Source organism: Pogona vitticeps, chromosome 1 (assembly GCF_051106095.1).
Source record: "Pogona vitticeps strain Pit_001003342236 chromosome 1, PviZW2.1, whole genome shotgun sequence".
NCBI lineage: Eukaryota > Metazoa > Chordata > Lepidosauria > Squamata > Agamidae > Pogona > Pogona vitticeps.
This window is the reverse complement of record NC_135783.1, coordinates 106837096-106849861: the sequence shown is the minus strand read 5'-3', so window position 1 is coordinate 106849861 and position 12766 is coordinate 106837096.

The following is a 12766-nucleotide window of genomic DNA, read 5'->3' as shown; positions in this document are numbered from 1 at the left end:
ACAAACAAGCAAATAAATAAATAAATAAATAAATACTTACATCCCTAGTCATGCAGCAAGTCACATGACTGATGCATGGCTAGCAATGTGAGCAGCAACTCATTGATTAGTGTTATTCACTCTAGCTGCACACACGATTAAGCTTTACACTACCAGCTTAAACATTCATTGTAGTTACAGAAAACAAGATTCCTACATTGGTGGCATAACCTAGTCACAATCAAGCCACCAGACAAGTATGGCAAACTTCACAGACTACCTTCCTGTCCACAAATGATATAATATTCCCCAATCAGAAAGAGGGGGAAAAACTCTTCAATTTAAAGCAAAAAGTTATAGTTGAAACTTATAGTCCTGAAATCAATGAATTTCAGACTGTGGATTAGTCATTCTCTGTCTTCACTCAAAATACAGGCACTCTTCTAGTCACCAAATTTATGTATAGTGCAATGCTACTACCGTGTTTCCCCGAAAATAAGACAGGGTCTTACATTAATTTTTGCTTCAAAAAATGCACTACGGCTTATTTTCAGGGGATGTTTTATTTTTTTCATGTACAACAATCTGCATTTATTCAAATACAGTCATGTCATCTTCTGGTTGCTGCACAATGGTGGAGGGCAGGGTTCCATTTAACTGGGGCTTATTGTTGGGGTAGGGCTTATATTATGAGCATCCTGAAAAAATCATACTAGGGCTTATTTTCAGGTTAGAGCTTATCTTTGGGAAAACAAGGTAGTACTATTGCCTCTAAAAACATAGGTTTTAAATGGAGTGTTATGCCTTGTTACTTTGAATCTGCTTTTGGTGTCGATTTTGTTTACCATTTTTAGTGTGATATTTGATTCTTTTTAATATTTGTATACTGTTTTCAGTTTTTCTCTTTTGTCTTTCAATGATGTCAGTTGTCATTTTAATGGGAAAGGTGGGGATTAAAATGTTTTAAATAAATGAACAGTATAGAAAAGGTGTAATGTAACACATACTTTCATAGTGTCAACATCTGCAAATACAGTAGTAGTTTTGTAATGCAGCCTCATTTATAGTTCCATCATATATTGTAATACAGCCTGATTGATCTTGCTGTTTTTAATGGCCTGAGTCCTCAGTAAGAAAAGTCCCTCCCCATCTTTAGGGGAACAATGAATAGAACTCACCTCATATGTACTGTATATGGGTTTTAAGGAGTACCACAGGACATGAAGGATGCAAACATCGTCACATTGTACAAGAACAAAGGAGACAGGGGTGACTGCAATAACTACCGTGGCATCTCTCTTCTTAGTGTGGTAGGGAAGCTGCTTGCCCGTGCTGTGCTGAAGAGGCTCCAGGTGCTTGCAGATAGAGTCTATCCAGAATCACAGTGCGGATTTCGAGCTAATAGATCCACCACTGACATGGTATTCTCCCTCCGACAGCTGCAGGAGAAATGTAGGGAACAACAACAGCCACTCTTAGTGGCCTTCATAGACCTTGCAAAAGCATTTGATCTGGTTAGCAGGGATGGCCTTTTTAAAATACTTCCCAAGATTGGATGTCCACCGCGTCTCCTTAACATCATCAGATCTTTCCATGAGGGAATGAAAGGCACTGTAGTTTTTGACGGCTCAACATCAGACCCCTTTGACATCCAAAGCGGAGTGAAACAGGGCTGTGTCCTCGCACCAACACTTTTTGGGATCTTTTTTGCTGTCATGCTGAAGCATGCCTTTGGAGCTGCAACCGAGGGCGTCTATCTCCGGACTAGATCAGATGGAAAGCTCTTTAATCTCTCTAGATTGAGAGCGAAGACCAAAGTCCAACTGAAATGCATGCGGGACTTCCTCTTCGCAGATGATGCAGCCATTGTTGCCCACTCTGCTGAAGACCTCCAACAACTCATGAATCATTTCAGCAAGGCCTGCCAAGACTTTGGACTAACAATCAGCCTGAAGAAAACACAAGTCATGGGCCAGGGCGTGGACTCACCTCCCTCTATTACCATCTCCACACAAGAATTGGAGGTTGTTCATGACTTTGTGTACCTCGGCTCAACCATCTCTGACACCCTCTCTCTAGATGTCGAGCTGGATAAACGCATTGGCAAAGCAGCCACCATGTTCTCTAGACTCACAAAGAGAGTATGGCTCAATAAGAAGCTGACGACACATAGGAAGATTCAGGTTTATAGAGCCTGTGTTCTAAGCACACTCTTGTACTGCAGTGAGTCCTGGACCCTTTGCGCACGGCAGGAGAGGAAGCTGAACACCTTCCATATGCGTTGCCTCCGACGGATTTTTGGCATCACCTGGCAGGACAAAGTTTCAAACAGAGCAGTCCTAGAACAAGCTGGAATTTTCAGCATGAATACATTACTGAAACAGCGACGCCTACGTTGGCTTGGGCACATCGTGAGAATGGCTGATGGTCGGATTCCAAAGGATCTCCTCTATGGAGAATTAGTGCAGGGAAAGCGCCCCAGAGGGAGACCACAACTGCGATACAAGGACATCTGCAAGCGAGATCTGAAGGCCTTAGGAATAGACCTCAACAGATGGGAAACCTTGACATCTGACCGTTCAGCCTGGAGGCAGGCAGTGCATCACGGCCTCTCCCAATTTGAAGAGACTCTTGCCCAGCAGGCCGAGGCAAAGAGGAAGTCACATAAGCAGCAAAACCAGGGAGCCGGACAGGGGACAGACTGGGTTTGTCTTCAGTGTGGAAGGGACTGTCACTCTCGAATTGGCCTTCTCAGCCACACTAGGTGCTGTTCCAAGCCCTCCATACAGAGCACGCTACCATAGTCTTTCGAGACTGAAGGATGCCTAACAATAACAGGGTTTTAAGGTGCAAAAAGGATATATGACTGTGAGTGAGAACAGGGTCGTCTGAATTTTCTTGTTTGAGTGTGGGTTATGCTTATAACTTCAGACATACTGTAACTTTTTGCTTTAAAATTGAGTGGGTTTCCCCTTCTTTGATAATTTCCCTGTGTTTTGAAAAGCAAGACTATATAAACAGTAATGTCTGCAAAAGAAAGTCTGTCTTTACGGAATGGATGAAACATTTTAAAATACATAAAACAAGTGGCAGTGTAACTTTACAAAGCAAAGCAATGTCTCAACGAATTCTAGCTGATCACCAAGAAACCAGTTTTCTCTAGGAGTTTTAAATGGATCTCTAGGGAAACCTCACCCCCCAAAGGTGAGGGAATTGCCATTCAAACCTTTCTCTTGAAGAGTCAGGTCCTATATATTACTAGGAGTTATTTATAAATCTGCCCCCATACAGAATAGGTGTGATGCTAAAATCTCCCTCCATCCAGAGATTCCAGAGTCTTTGAGTAAAATCTAGTCATATCAAAGGAGAGAGATAGAGAATTACATTTTCACCCCATGATTGCTGGTTTACAGCATCCCCTTGCATAAAAGGCAGAGAGTCTGAGCTTTCATCAGGATTGAGAGGTTAGAATTTCAGCATCACTGAAGAGTAGACATGACAGAAAAGCTGCTGAAAACCACTATTCATTTTTTGTGGGAGAGACAAGATAGAAACTATGTCAACCATAATTATATAGCAACTAGAGAAAAAAAAAGGACAAATTGGGCAACTTTTGTGTCGAATAGTAGTTTTTGTGGAATAATTTGTCAGGTTGATTCAAACTCATTGCTTTATGCCTGGTTCTCAATTAGTTCTACATGTTATCACCAACTTATTTTTAAATATTGCGAACCACAGTGCCAGGGCTATAATGCAGCAGCAGAGGGATTTCAAATAAAAATTTATGTTCAAATGGGTGAGAGGGCAACCTGTCAGTAAAAACTACAAGGTGCTGAGTCCTTTAAAAATAGCCTCTGGTGGGATTACCAACTACTTAGAAATGTGTTCTTTGTAGAGTTTGTGAGTAGAAAATCTGCTTTGGAGATTGCACAGAAGTTTCAACAATTTGCTTCATGCTGGGAAACAGATAATTGCATTGAACCAAAACAATTGCCGTGCCATGAGTTGTAATTTAGGCCCAAGCAATTCATGTATACATACTTGTATGTTACCAAGTCTCCTCTGCAATACTGCATTTTGTTCCAGTTTTGTTTCTGAAGTTGGATACGTATTCTGAATTCATCAGCTGGATGGCATTTTATGTTCTAACACTGCGGGACTCCATAATAAAGCCATAGAAACTAGCAGCCTTGTCACATTAACTCTGTGTAATTCTCAAGAGAAGTCGAATAATGGTGTGTTTCTAGTTGTTATGTTTGAATGGATAAGTTGGAATCATCTAGTGTGTATGCTAAAATAGAATTGTACCTTTTCTATTCCCATTTTAATATTGAACTTAGTATTACAGCTGAGAATTCAGAATATTCACGAAGGCTTTCACGGCCGGGATCTAATGGTTGTTCTGGGTTTTTTGGGCTCTTTGGCCGTGTTCTGAAGGTTCTTCCTGACGTTTTGCCAGTCTCTGTGGCTGGTATCTTCAGAGGACAGCAACCTAATCAAAGCAAGGAATGGAGAACCTCTGGCCTACAAGCTAGGTTTGGCTTGCCAGCCTTCTCTGTGTGAGCCGTGAAGCCCCCCTCCCAAACACCCTGGAAAGGGGGCTAGCTCTTTTGGGACCTGCTGCTCTGTAGCTGGAGCAGGATATCATCAAGGAATGGAAGGACAGACCGAATCTGACTTTCTGGAGAACCTCTACCCCAAGCCACTGAGCAGAGAGTTGCCATGTCTAAGACTTTGGTTTTAAAGTCCATTTTCTGGGTCTCAGGTTCTAGTCCTGAAATCTTGGTGCGTATGGGGGCCTAGATCGCACATCCTCAGGGGTTCATTCTCCTGCATGCAAGAGATGTTATTCTCTCCCTCTCGCTTTTGTCTTTTGCAGGATGCAAAGAGGATCACAACATGAATTAAAAAGCAGCAACAATATAGACATAATTTTGCTAAAAAAAGCAGCCAAAACCACATAATAAATGGTAGCAAAATACTATTAAATGACATTACATTGAATCAACACTGACTTAACACAATGAAAAACCCTTTAAAATCACAACAAAAAGAAGTACAACATACTATACAGTATATGTTTTTAAAAAGCCAATAAATCCGTTTAAAATAATTTCAGCATTAAAAAGGTTATAAATACACCATCCCCCTACTTTGGCAAGCATTTATTTGCCAAAAGTCTACCTGAACAGAAATTTTTTTTCCTGCTGGTAGAAGGATAGCAAAGAAGGGGAAAAAGGTGGCCAGCCTGACTTCCCTAGGGAGAGAGATTGACAGCCTGGCAACTACTCAAAATACCTTCCCTTGTGTTTGGCCACATCTTCTTGGATGAGTTGAAGTTTCCAAACACTTCCCAAAGGCAGTAGCATGTAGGTCATTTTGCAGTGGTTTGCAATTAAGGCATGTGTCACTGTGGTCAGATCAGATATTTCCTGGAATGGGCATCGCTGGTACAACTCTGATAGCTTTTGGGACCTGAACATTCAAGTTTGAAGAAGAATCCAGTTCAGGCAGGGGGAGTGAAACCCCGTCCAGCCCAGAATGAATCCATATACCCAATCTGCCTATATCAGGAGCATTTCCTTCTTGACTGGGCTAGGTTTCAATTAGTTGATTCTGATCCAGTCCATTACAAACATCAGATACTGGTCCAGGACCAAAATAACTTCTTTAAAGTTAGATGGCAAAGAAAAAGATAAGGTTGGGGTTATCAGCATACAGTTGGCATATGTGAGATGAGGGGTGAGAGTAGTAGCCCTCTCGCTGGAGTGCCATCACTCCCCATGACAACTGAGAGAGAGAGAGAGAGAGAGAGAGAGAGAGAGAGAGAGAGAGAGAGAGAGAGAGAGAGAGAGAGACTCAGATTCTGCCTGTCTCAGCTCCCAAGAAAACTGAACAGCGGGGGACAGATACCTGAGAATTAGAGGGAGAATTATGAAAGCTAATGGTTGAGGGGGCTCGGGAGAAAACGGCGGGAATAGAGCAGAAGAAGAGGGTGGAGATAGAGGCGGGGACAGCAGATATAAAAAGAAAGGAGGAAGGTTTACCACCAGGCTGGGAGTGGGTCTGGATGGAGGACCGCTGGACTGGCGAGTGGGAAAGATTGAGAGTCCTGAAGGAAGAAGCAGGTTACAGGCGGAGAAGAGAAATCCCCCCAAGACCCTCTTATTGGGGAGAGGCTGAAGCCAGGGAGTGGCGGAGGGAACCAAGAGAGGAAAAGGAGAAAGTTGAAAGAGAAATAAGAGAGAGAATGGAATGGAGGGTGAGTGAAATGAGGAGGAAGGGATACAGGGAGGACCCTGGGTGACCCCAACACCGGTCGAACACTTCAGCTGGATGGATGACCGGGATGATGACACTGTTCCCCTACTGGATGGAAAAGCAGGACAGGCAGTGCCCTGAACACATCCATGGACTGGCCAGGTCCGTGGAATGCGGGTGACGGGAACCTGTTCCTAGTTGAGAAATGTAAACCCCTGACTGGCCTGTTGTTGGCAGAAGAGAAGCCACGACTTTGTTGATACCAGTTGTTTGTTGAATATTCCAATAAGCCTCACCTCTGTTTCAAAATTACAAAAATCCCCTGGTTTATTTGACCGAAGGAAGGAGCCTAAAGTTGAACCCTCACACCATAGTCTAGACAAAAACTCATAGCAGTGTCATGTTTACATTAAATAACGGGGGGGGGGGAATGGAACCTAGAGGGGCCCCATAGTCTAATGGTCAGGATATCAGACAGAAATTCCCCAGCACCACATTCTGAATTTACCTCTCTGAAAGGACTGGAGACCCTCTAAGACCTATCCTCTAAATGACCCAGAAAGATACTATGATTGATGATACTGAAAGCCACCAAGGCTGCATTAACATAAGTATAGTCTCCAAAAACAGTGAGGGACTAGTTCCCCTCTATTCAGCACTGATTAGGCCTCAACTTGAGTGCTGTGTCCAGTTGTGGACACTGCACTTCAAGAAGGATGCTGACAAATTGGAACAAGTTCAGAGGAGGGCAACAAGGATGTTCAGAGGGCTGGCAACCAAGCCCTATGAGGAAAAACTGAAAGAACTGGGCATGTTTAGCCTTGAGGAAAGAAGACTGAGGGGAGAAATTATAGCACTTTTCAGATACTTGAAACACTGCAATTCAGAGGAGGGGCAGGATCTGTTCTCGATCATCCCCAGGTGCAGGACACGCAACAATGGGCTCAAGTTACAGGAAGCCAGATTTAGGCTGAATACCAGGAAAAACTTCTTATCTGTTAGAGCAATATGGCAATTGAATCAATTACTTTGAGAGGTGGTGAGTGCTCCAACACTGGAGGCATTCAAGAGAAATTTAGACAATCGACTGGCTTATATCCTTTGATCTGTAATCCTGCATTGAGCAGGGGGTTGGACTTGATGGCCTTATAGGCCACTTTCAACTTTATTATTCTATCTTTAATCTTGCAGCTAAGAACCCACCCCACAGGAATGGAACACTTGAGATTATCCAGACGTTGTATAGTGCAGTGGCTACATGTAGTGTTGCCAGACGTTTTAGTCTAGTGTCCTCTGTCCGGCATGCAAAGATAAAAACCTTTAAAATGACAGGCTTTTGTATATTTTATGTTATAATTTTGGATGGGAGGGGGAGACCCCCTCCCCCTGTCTTTCCCTGGCTCCTCCTGGCTGCCTGCCCCCCATTACCTGCCGCCGTCTCTCGAGTGCAGCCCTCACCCCTCCCACCATGGCAGCAGCTGCTCAGTGATTCGCCATTCCCACTCAGCCCATGTGGAGCCCAGAAAGGCAGCTCAAGTGGAGCGCCGCCTGCCGAGCCAGGCAGGAGCAAGCAGTGCCCGAGCGCATTGATGGAAAGGTGAACACCCAGACTGTGTGTGTTCAAAGTCCCTTTCAGGGATTCCAACTCCCACACTCCTCAGCCTTGAACTTATGACCCTCAGGGAAGGGGAGGCTGCCTCATTTGGTTTTGCCTGAGCTGCTTTCCCCATGCCTGCGCCAGAGCCTTGTTTGGGCATCCAGATTAGCAGGGTCACCTCTGAGCCTGTGCAGAGTGAGAGTGGCCGGGGGATCCCGCAGCTGGGCTGGGGTGGGTTTGCGTACAATTGGCTGTTTAAATAATGTTTTTTGTATTTTGAAAAAAAGCCTCAATTGAATTTATTTTTATTTTTTAATATGACTGTTTCTTGGTCGGTTCACTAAGAAACATTTATTGGCAGCTGACAAGTCTGAGATAAACCTGGAGAAATGGTTAAATCCAGTTTTGTATAAAGCAGTCAAAGACTAAGTAATTGTAAGGATAATTGCTAAGAAAATAAGTAAAACAAGAATTTATGCAGCTGGGCTAATAGAAAGACTCTTATCAGCTGAGAGAGAAATCCCAGGATTGGCTAACCCTGGGATAAAGCAAGCAGACCCAGCACACATACTTTGTGGTGCTGTGATGGAATGGTTGTGGAAGGTACTATGTCGTCATGGAGAATACTGGAGAAGGACTCTGACTGCTGAACTGAATATATGGTATATGACTGCTGAATTGATTTACAAGGACTTTGGCTCTGATTTATGCATGAACTCTGTTGGAACTGCTGTGTATGACTATGGGACTGGAAACAAGGACAAAGCTGTATGTGTATGTATATATTCTACAAATAAATTGAGTTAATACAACTTTTCTGCTATCAACCCTGTCTTATTGCTTGGTGTCGTCATCTCCTGACGATTTTTCTTTTCTTATATCTTTCTTTGATTTCTATCTTAGTTTAGATGCAATGTTTTAAAATTATATTGTTTCTTTTATTGTATGCCGCCTAGAGTGGGCTAATATGTCCAGATAGGCGGGATAGAAATAAAATAAATAAATAAATAAATAAATAAATCTCTCTGGGGAATTCTACTGGTTAGTGCCACCTAGTGCCTCCTGGTAATACTGCAACTCTGTCAGCAGCTATTATAATAAAATTGTATTGATTGCGGGTTTAATCTGGAATGATTCAAATGAAACATTCAATACGTCCTCCTCTGTCCTTTTTTTGGTCTTTCTATGCCCTCCTTGCAACTCTAGATACATGAGAACTTTTTCTATAGTGGTCTTACTACTTACTGCTTTTAGCACGCTGAAATGCTGCTTTGCTGAAAAGACACATTTGACACACCCTGTACCCATGTAACCCCCCCAGCTGTTCTACGACTTTTGTTCAATTATACAAACTGCAGAAACTGAAATGTATTAATCATCACAGGATAAACCAAGGCCAAAGCTACAACCACAAGATATGTGTCAACTGGAGCACTCAAGTCAGAGATGATACATACAATTTTGCATGCAAAACTTCATGTGGATTCTTCACGGAAGGCTATCTTCTGTATTCTCTTCTTGTGGGCCAGAGCATGATAGCCTCTTGACCACTCAAGACAGCACCACTAGACAACTCTGATGAGAGGCAATGGTAGCAGAAAATGATTTCTCCCAAGCCAAAATTGCCGTGGACCGTAACCTGTGTTCAGCCATACTCACTCCAATTTTTCCTCTATTATCACTCTAGTCCTCATCCTGCCTCTTTCACTACTACCAGTTCCCAGGGAGGTAGTTGACACCACTCTATGGCAGGGGAAAGTCAGGAGTAATTGTACCCATGGCCTGGCCATTTCCCCATTCAAGAAGTCAACAAGGGCTTTAACAGAATCAGCTGAAATTATTTAAGCGCCATTAGGAAACCGTTCTCATTTGTTCAACACAAGTTTCCACATCTATTTTGTGATATTTCTTTGTTAATTGACATTTTAGGTAAATATAACTAAAGCAGCAATGCAAAATGCATTCCCATTTTTTTCTGTTGTTTCTGTTCACATAATGTAAGCATTATATTGTTTACTTTTTTCATCGCGAAAACTGGCACGAAACTCAATGAACTCCTTCTGCCATCTTATCTTGTCAGTTCCATTTGTACCAAAACAGGCAAGTTGTTTTTGTTTTATAATGTGAACAATCATTACAGAGCCTTTTCCGCTTGTACTTTTGCTTTTAATGCACCTCTCTGAGGCATCTTTTAAAAGGCTGTTTTCATTTTTAGGGCAGAACTTTTGCACCCCATAAACTCAGTTTGTTTAATCTCTAACAGACCATCTTAATCAGCTGCCAACCTTGCAGAATTCCATTGAGTCTGAATCTTACTAAGTAATGATCTGTCCATGACAGCAGAATTACAGAGAATTTGTCTACCTTGGCATTAGCAACATGCCACCCAGTGAAAACAAGTACACCAAGAATTTTAAATGTATTATTATTTACTTATTTACTTATTTTTATCCCACCTTTCTCCTTAAAAGGTTAGCCAAGGCAGGGAGATTGCTGTGCAACAGGGTAAGTGGTACACCCAACAGAATCCCTATTACATTCTGGCACTCCCTTCAGAAAAACATTGAAATCCCACAAATTTGGGATGTGGCATCTGATGAAGAGAGATGGAATGAAGACAAACCATTGCACCTTCCCCTCCCTTCCCTGATGTCTTGCCTAGAGCTACACAGAGAACGCTGGTAGGCAAATCTGAAAGAGATAATTTAAGCATTTATTTATTTATTTTTAAAAAATTAACCCTGCCTTTCTCCTTAAAAGGGACTCAAGGTGGCTTACAACATTAAAAGACTGTGTATAAAACTAACAACAGTAAGTATTAAATATAGTACTAAAAGTATCAAACAAATACTACACTAAATAAATGGTAATCAAAAGCAACACCAAAATACATTTAAAGCAGTAAAGTACCACAATCCATTAAAAAAAACCACTCAGACACTAAGGGAAAGCTTGCTTGAAGAGAACGGTCTTTGCCTGCCTATGAAAGGACATCAAAGATGGGACCAGTCTGGCCTCCTTGTGGGAGGGATTTCCAAAGTTTGGTAGCAGCAGCAGACCTCTCCTGTGTCCCCATCAAGCGTAACTGTGAAGGTTATGATTGAGAGAGAAAGGCCTCTCCTGATGATCTTAATACCTAGGCAGGCTCAGCAAGGGAGACACCATTCTTGAAATAACTTGGACCATAACCATTTAGGGCTTTATAGGTTAGATAAGCTCCCCCACCCCCCGTTTCATCCAGCATCCAGACAGGTCTCTGTAATACGAGGGGGTGATGGTAAGTATTGAGCCTTTCCCAGAAAAAATTGAGCTAGGAAGCTATACATTGCAGATCCATGATGAAATGTCACAAACCATAGGTGGCAATGGCCCTTCATATGCAACAGTTAAACGTTGGGTTGCCAATTTTACAACTGGCCATTTCGGTGTTGAAAGTGAAAAACCCAGTGGAAGGCCTGTTTCTGTCTTTGTGCCTGCAAATGTGAAAGCCATTGATTACATGATCATGGAGGACTGCCGAATATCAGCCAAAAGTATTGCTATATATCTGAGAATATCACATGAGAGAGTTGGTGCCATTATCCACAACGGCTTGGAAATGAGAAAGCTGGCAGCAAAATGTATTCACAAAGGCTTTCATGGTCGGGATCTAATGGTTGTTGTGGGTTTTATGGGCTCTTTGGCTGCATTCTGAAGGTTGTTCTTCCTAACGTTCCACCAGTCTCTGTGGCCGGCATCTTCAGAGGACAGGAGTAGCACGCTGTGCTCCCAAACAAATTCCAGCAGAGCACAGAGTGCTATTCCTGTCCTCTGAAGATGCCGGCCACAGAGACTGGTGGAACGTTAGGAAGAACAACCTTCAGAACACAGCCAAAGAGCCCGAAAAACCCACAACAACCATTGGATCCCCAAACTTTTGACAACAGAACAAAAGAGGAAACGTGTGGTCATCGGTGGCTGTTTTGGAACATTTTGCAAGAAATGAGTCAGATTTCCTGGGCAAACTGGTGACTGGTGATGAGACATGGATCTACAGTTATGATCCTGAGACAAAGGAACAGTCTAAGGAATGGAGGCACAGTGGTTCCCCCAGGTCAAAGAAGTTCCAAGTGCAAAGGTCGGTGCAGAAGCAAATGGTAACAGTTTTTTGGGGATAAGAAGGGATTTCTGCTGGTGGACTACCTCCAACAGGGTTCAACCATCAATGCAAAATATTACTGTGCTTTATTGATGAAGTTGAGGCAAAACATCAAGGAAAAACATTGAGGAAAGCTCTCCAAAGGTGTCATCCTGTTGCATGACAACGCCTCGTCACACACTGCAGGTGAAACAATGGCAAAACTGACATCCTTAGACTTTCAAGTGATGCCCCATCCACGCTATTCTCCCGACCTGGCTCCTTCTGACTATTATCTGTTCCCCAAACTCAAAAAACACCTAAAGGAACAACAGTTTGGGAGTGTTCTGGAGGCAACTAATGCAAATGAGTGGTTACACCAGCAGTTGGAAGAATTTTATTTGCAGGGACGTAAGAAGCTGCAGGACAGATGCCACAAGTGCATTGACTTCCTGGGGGAATATGTAGAATAGTGTGGCAGTTACAGCTTCCCAGCTCAATTTTTTTCTGGGAAAGGCTCAATACTTATCAGCACCCCCTCGTAGAGGACAGATCAACAAAAGTCTAGGATGATTATTGTTTTTCCCATTGACTGACCTGGGGATGAGTAGCAGAATTTTCAATTCAAGGGGCCTGATGCCAAACTTATCCATGCTACTTGAACTGGGGTACTGATTGGGGCAATCATCACCTTGTCGTCGTCCTCTTTTGCATGCTCCATAGCTGCTACAGCTTTCTCTGTAGATCCTTCGGTCTTGTATAGCCATTCCCTGCCTTAGGGAAATACAGCATTCTGCTAGTAGATAGCAACT